This window comes from Nematolebias whitei, chromosome 8 (assembly GCF_014905685.2).
Source record: "Nematolebias whitei isolate Nwh7 chromosome 8, NemWhi1, whole genome shotgun sequence".
Taxonomy (NCBI): domain Eukaryota; kingdom Metazoa; phylum Chordata; class Actinopteri; order Cyprinodontiformes; family Rivulidae; genus Nematolebias; species Nematolebias whitei.
Window position 1 is genome coordinate 1,378,480 of NC_056505.1, and position 7,413 is coordinate 1,385,892.

A 7,413-nucleotide genomic window follows, 5' to 3' on the forward strand; every position below is an offset into this window, starting at 1 on the left:
TTGTTAAATTTTCCTTTTGAATGTCCTTTGGGTTGCCATTTTATTTTAACTTGTTAAAAAAATAATTAATTTGTACGCCTTTTTTATCATTGTCTATTTTTTTTCCATTTACTCTTTATTTATCCAGGTAGTCTCATTGAGCCACGAGAACTCATTTTCAAGAGAGACCTGTTTAGGAGCAGATGATGGGGGTTGAGGGCCTTGCTCAGGGGCCCAGAGTGGGGCGAATGAGGGTGGAGGCAGGTGTGGGTGCTTCACCTACCCCACCCACATTTAAAAAATTTTTTTATGTTGTCTGTACCAGGGCTTGAACCGGCGATCTTCTGATCGCAGGCCCACCTTCTCTAGCCTCTGCGCCACCACTCCCCCATTGTACCATTGTACTGGTACTATTGTACCAGTTATGTTGGTGCTAATATTATTAATTAGCATATATCTGATTCTGTTGTCATTTTCCACTCACTCCTCAGTCTGCCTCTCCAGTCCTCAGTCTTTATCATTCACACCTGTCCCTCATCAGCCACCTGCCCAGGTGCTCTCATTACTCACTCTCCCTCTGTCTTATAAAAAGCCTTTCTCTCCTCCACTGCTCGTCCGGTCATTGTTCTGTGTTTACAGACATCTCAGTCCTCCTCTGCCCTGTCTGTTTTTGTCCACCTGATGATCTGCTCTGCTTGTGTACTCTGATGTCCTGTTCAGTCTTGTTCTTGATCGTGTTTTGCCAGAGTAAGTTTTGCTGCATCGACAGCGTTTGTTTTGTTGTTTAAATAAATTATTTTTATTTAAACTCCTGCCTCACTCGCCTCCCTGCAAATGGGTCTAAACTTTGAGGATTGTGATACAGACAAGTTGAATCTTGGCTTCGTTGCAGTCTCCCATCCTGAGCAAGCACAGTGGAGACAGTGGAAAGAAAAACTCCCTTTAACAGGAAGAAACCTCCAGCAGAACCAGCTCAGGACAAGAGACCATCTGCTTTGACCGGCTGGTTGAGAGGACAGGAAGGAGAGACAGACAAACACAGAATGGTAGGTCCAGGTCCAGGTCCAGATATAGGTCCAGGTCCAGGTATAGGTCCAGGTCCAGGTGTAGGTCCAGGTATAGGTCCAGGTGTATCTGAAAGACAAAAAAACACATGTTAAGGATAGAAAAAATAATTACAAATACAAAACGGGTTGAGCAGAGTAAGTAAAGACAGCAGCAGAGTGAAACTTGTGGTCAGTTTGTCCTCCAGCAGTCTAAGTCTATAGCAGCAGAACTAAGGGACAGCTCAGGAAACCCAAGCTGACCCTAACTATAGGATTTAGCAAAAAGGAAAGTCTTAATCCCAGTCTTAAACTGGACAATGTGTCAGCCTCATGGACGGAGACTGGAAGTTGGTTCCACAAGAGAGGAGCCTGAGAACTGAAAGATCTTCCTCCCATTCTGCTGCTGGAAACTCTAGGAACCACAAGTAAACCTGCAGTCTGAGAGTGAAGTGCTCTGTTAGTAAAATATGGAACAATAAGATCTGTAATATAAGATAGAGCTAGGTTGTTGAGGGCTTTGTAGGTTAGAAGTAAGATTTTGAATTCTATTCTGGATTTGACAGGGAGCCAATGGAGAGAAGCTAAAACTGGAGAGATATGATCTCTCCCAGTAACTCCAGTTAAGACTCTGGCAGCAGCATTTTGGATCAACTGAAGATGAATCCTTCTGGATCGAAGGCGAAACGTTTCATCACAAAACAAAGAAATTGTCCAGATGACCTGACTGAAAAATGTTGGTTTCTTAAGTGAAGGTTTAATTACGGAAATATTAAAGCTCTGTGGTCCGTAACGGTTTATTAGAGACAAATTAAGCAGATCCAAGGCGTGATTATTAATTAAGGAAAATACGTCTTTAAACAGTCTGGTTGAGATGGGATCTAGCAGACGTGGATGGTTTGGATGAAGCTATTATTTTTGACAATTCAGAGCTCAACAGGACAAAAACTGTCCAAATATAAATCAGGCTCTAGTGACATTTTTAAATTTGTCTCATCTGACACAGAACCAGAGGCGATAGTAGAAATGTTGGTTTGATTTTTGTCCCTAATTGAAAAAAAAAATTCTATAAAGAGCCTCATGAAGTCGTCACTACTTATAGTTGTAGGGATACATGGTTCAACAGAGATGGAATTTTTCATTAGACTACTTATGGTACTGAAAAGGAACCTGGGATTATTTTTATTCTCCTCTATTAAAGATGAGTAATATAAAGTTCTAGCTTTACGGAGAGCTTTTTTATATGTTAGCAGACTATCTTTCCAAGTTAAATAAAATTCTTCAACATTAGTAGAACACCATTTTCTCTCCTGGTTTCTAGATGCTGCTTTAAAGTACGTAACTCAGAATTGAACCAAGGAGCCAGTTTCCTCTGATTGATTACTTTCTTTTTCACTGGAGCAATTTTATCAAGTGAAGTTTGCATTGAAGTTGTACGATGATCAACTAGATGATCTAAGTCTCTGTTCTCTGATGCATTACTCTGCAAGACAGAGGAAACATTGATGGAAGAGATTGTTTCAATTTGGTTACAGCATTTTCTGATAAGCACCTGCTGAGATGAAATTTACTCTCAGTGACTGTGTAGTCATTTAATGTAAACTCTAAGTTATTAAAAAATGGTCGGACAGAACAGGATTTTGAGGAACTATTACCAAGTTATTAATTTTGATGGCATAGGTCAGAACCAGGTCAAATAGAGAGAGGAGACCTGGGCCCCAATTTTATTAATCAACCTAGACACTCACATAACATTCTCACGACATGCATATATAGGGTCTGGAGTGGGCACACGGTGCATATAGGTGCTGGGATGTGTAATCATTCTCAGCCCCGGGACCTGTGCCCACTCTCATATGTAACATGTAGACATTTAGGGTTCTGGGCAAGGGTTGGGGAGGTGAACGGGCACTGCCTGCTCCCTGGGGAGGGGATAGGTCTGTGCCGGTTGCCGCCTCATCCCCCATTTTAAACGCACTGTATAACAACATGCATCAACACCTTATTTGAGTGGGAGGAGGGAGGAGTTGTATCTTCCTGTTAATTATTTATATATATATGTATATTTTTTCCTTATACCCCCATTCTACGTTTGGCATTTGGGTGAGGGGTGCTGTGTGTATGGAGAAGGGGGGGGGGGGTGCGTAGGTGGCGTGCCGGGGCTTCTCCGGGCCTGTGGTGTGGGGCTGTTGCAGTGCCTGGTCCTTGGTGTGCTGGGCCGGCCTTCCTCAGCTGCTGCTCCCTGCTGCTCTGGCCCCCGGTTTGGGGCCGGCTTGCAGTCTCTGTCAGGTGGGTGGGGTGCATGGACGACCCGACAGAGGCTCTGTTGGGCTGTCTCTGTGTGCCTGTTTATGTCTCGGATTGGGTTTTAGGTGGTCCCCTCTCTTGTATCAATTTGGGCCCCCCATTTAATGTGGGGTCTACTTCCCCCTGTCGCGCTACCCTCTGGTGGTGGGCCCCCCTGCCGCTGGTGCATTGGCGGCTCTCAGCAGCTGGGGCTGGGTGGTGGGGTGTGTGCGGGCCCGCCCTGGTGGCTGCCTGCCGGGGCCTGGGTGCCCTGGCTCTGTCGGGCCTCTGTTGGGGGGTGTTATGACCTCGGGACTCGGGGCTTGGTGTCCATGGCCGGATCCACTCTGGAGGGGTGGGTTGCCGGCGGGGCCTGTGGACTCGTCGCTGCAGCCTCCTGGGGTTTCTGCATTGTGGTTGTTGGGGGTCGCCCGGGGCTTCCCTTTGCTTCTCTCTCTGGGGGGTGTGGGTGTCCCTGTTGGGGGACTCCCGGAGTTCTGGGCTTGGGGCCCACTGTCTGTCTGTGGTTCCGGTCTTCCCTGTGTTACCTTCGTGTCCTGTGGGAACGGGTCTGTGGGTCCCCACATCCACTATTGAACATTTTTATGGAGAAACCTTATAGTGACATCATGCTCACACAGGTGATTAGATCCAGGTGTTTATCAGATACACACTCAGTTGGGTTGTGGTGGCCATCAAATATATCTTGTATTACCATGTACTGTATAAAATACTTTCTAATGATGTTATAACTATCATGATATAAGTTGTTTGTTGTGGTTTCTCAGTTTTGTCTCGTCTTTTCTTTCCGCAGGTCTAGAGTCAGACTTCAATGATGTTGATCTGTGTTCTCTTTATCTCTCTCTCTCTCCTCTATTCCACTCTCCTTCTTTACCTTTCAACTCTTTTCTCACTTTTCTTCTTTGTTATCTTCTTTGTTTTTCATCCCCGTGTCCATTACATCTGGAACAAGCCCAAAGCATATTCTAATAAAGTTTTATTTATATATCAAGCAGAGCATTAATGCCAGCCATGATGCTCTGCTTGTGAAAGTAAATCTGTTGGGCATCACTTTGACACAATCATTCTGAGTGTCACAATGACGGACAGGACGGGGGAAAAAAGAACTAAATCAAGAGTGTGATGATGAGAATAAGTAGATGTGCGGACGTTTTGGGTAAAACCAAATGACTCTATTAAATTATTAAAGGCTATGCTTAAACTATCACTCTCAACATCCACATGAATATTGAAATCACCCATTATGATGATTTTATCAGTATTTAATAATAAGTCAGTTAATAATTCTGATAATTCAGACAGAAACTGAGAGTAAGCTCCTGGTGGACGATATATAACAACTAGTAAAAGTGGCTTTTCTGATTTCCATTTTGGATGAGAAAGACTGAGGGACAGAGATTCAAAAGAATCATAACTAATAACTGGTTTGGCATTAATCAATAATCCTGACTGAAACATAGAAGCTACTCCTCCACCTCGGCCAGTTGTTCTAGGAACATGAACATTTAAATAATTAACAGGAGTGGATTCATTTATACCAACACAATCCTCCTGTTGTAGCCAAGTTTCTGTCAGACACAATAAATCAATATGATGATCAGTTATCAGTTCATTCACTAACAGGGATTTAGAGGAAACAGATCTCATGTTCAATAATCCACATTTAATGATTTTATGATTTTGCTCTGGTAAAGTAACTGTGTTTATTTTAATCAGATTTTTATGGTTTATATTTTTAGAGCTGATTTTTGGTTTATTTAATTTGAGCCGTGGGCGAGTTGACACTGTTTCAATGTGGGTGTGGGTGGTGTACAGAGGAGAAGCAGCAGAGAGGTGGAGGACTACACCTCTGCTTCCTGGACTGGTTTCTAGACTGGACCATTAATGGTCAACAACCCGGATGTCCAACTGAATTATTTAAGTTTTTAGAGAGAAGTGCTGCTTCACATAAAGTGGGATGGGTTCCGTCTCTGCATCAGACCAGGTTTTCTCCAGAATTCACTCCAGTTCTCCACAAATCCCACGTCGTTGTCAGAACACCACCTGGACGCCCAGCGGCTGAACGACGACATACGACTAAACATGTTGTCACTGGTCAGGTTGGGGAGGGGGCCGGAGAAAACTACGCAGTCAGACAAGGTTTTTGCGAAGTTACACACCGAAGCAACATTAATTTTAATTATCCCTGGTTTGTCAAGTCAAGTCAGATTTATTTATAGAGCACATTTAAAACAGAAACTGTTACCAAAGTGCTTAACAAAAACAATTAGAAACAATGAAATACTAAATCAGATCCGATGACCTTGTGTTAAATAGGAATAATAACAAAAGCATAAACAGAATCGGCATCAATGAAAAACTAGATCTAAATCCAATCACCCTGTGTTAAATGTCAATGAGTACAGATGTGTCAATGAGTACAGATGTGTCAGTGAGTACAGATGTGTCAGTGAGTACAGATGTGTCAGTGAGTACAGATGTGTCAGTGAGTACAGATGGGCCTAACGTCACCTGTCCACTCTGCAGTGATTCAATGGACCAGCTCCTCTCACCATTAGTTACTTTCAAAGTAGCAAACAAATCAAAAGCTGCAACATGAGCACTTGTAATGCAGCGCATTATAGAAATGTAGTGTAGTAAAAAGTACAGATACTTGATGTAAAATGTAGTGAAGTAAAAGTACAAAGTACCCACATTTAACTCTACTTAAGTAAAGTACAGATACACAAAAAATGTACTTAAGTACAGTAACGAAGTATTTGTACTTAGTTACATCCCACCACTGCTGAGGGCTTAGTTTTAGTATGAATTTTTCTTTAGGCCGTCACCCAGTGGGGCTCAGGTTCAGGGTAGCTAAGTGAAGGAAACTGGTTTGAAATGTGGTTTTGAACGGATCAGTGGTTAGGCTTTAGTTTTAGCTTTAGATTTACTTTAGGCCGTCACCCAGCCGGCCTGTGGTTTCAGACTGCTAACGTGAGCTAGCATTAGTGCCTCTGCAGAGTTTACGTGCGCCTGGCTAGTAAATGGTTTTTCAAAAGAACAGTCGAGCCTCCAGATCAAACAGCCTCTCCACTAGAACCAACATAGCAGAACATTTGATACATGTACCATTATCTTCACACGAGACAGAGTTATAGTTTATTTATTTATAAAGCACCAAATCACAACAAAGTTGTCTCAGGAACTTTACAGGAACATTCACATAAAAGCCAGTTAGTAAAGTTCTCTATCTAAGGAATCCAGCAGACAAGTTGAATCTTGGCTTCGTTGCAGTCTCCCATCCTGAGCAAGCACAGTGGAGACAGTGGGAAGAAAAACTCCCTTTAACAGGAAGAAACCTCCAGCAGAACCAGCTCAGGACAAGAGACCATCTGCTTTGACCGGCTGGTTGAGAGGACAGGAAGGAGAGACAGACGAACACAGAATGGTAGGTCCAGATATAGGTCCAGGTCCAGGTCCAGTTCCATATATAGGTCCAGGTCCAGGTATAGGTCCAGGTGTATAGCTGAACATTTGACACACAATGCATGTCATGAAGCCAAAAGCCATTTTGAGTCAATGCTAGTAACAGCTAGCAGATTTCAATACACTGATAAAAAACAGAAGTCCTGAAAAATAAAGACCACGGTGGAATAAGTTAAAGGTTAGGGTGATCAAGCGATCTGGATCTGATGCAGGCAGTCTCAGTGTTGATATGGTCTCAGCTTTTGTGTGTTGAAAGTTAGCAGCTCGCTAGCCCCACCATAGTGTAGCTCCACCACAATGTAGCCCCATCACGATGTAGCCCCATCACGATGTAGCCCCACCACGATGTAGCTCCATCACAATGTAGCTCCAACACAATGTAGCTCCAACACAATGTAGCTCCACCATGATGTAGCTCCACCACGATGTAGCTCCACCACAGTGTAGCCCCACCACGATGTAGCTCCACCACGATGTAGCCCCATCACAATGTAGCTCCAACACAATGTAGCTCCACCATGATGTAGCCCCACCACGATGTAGCTCCACCACAGTGTAGCTCCACCATGATGTAGCCCCACCACAATGTAGCTCCACCACAGTGTAGCTCCACCACGAT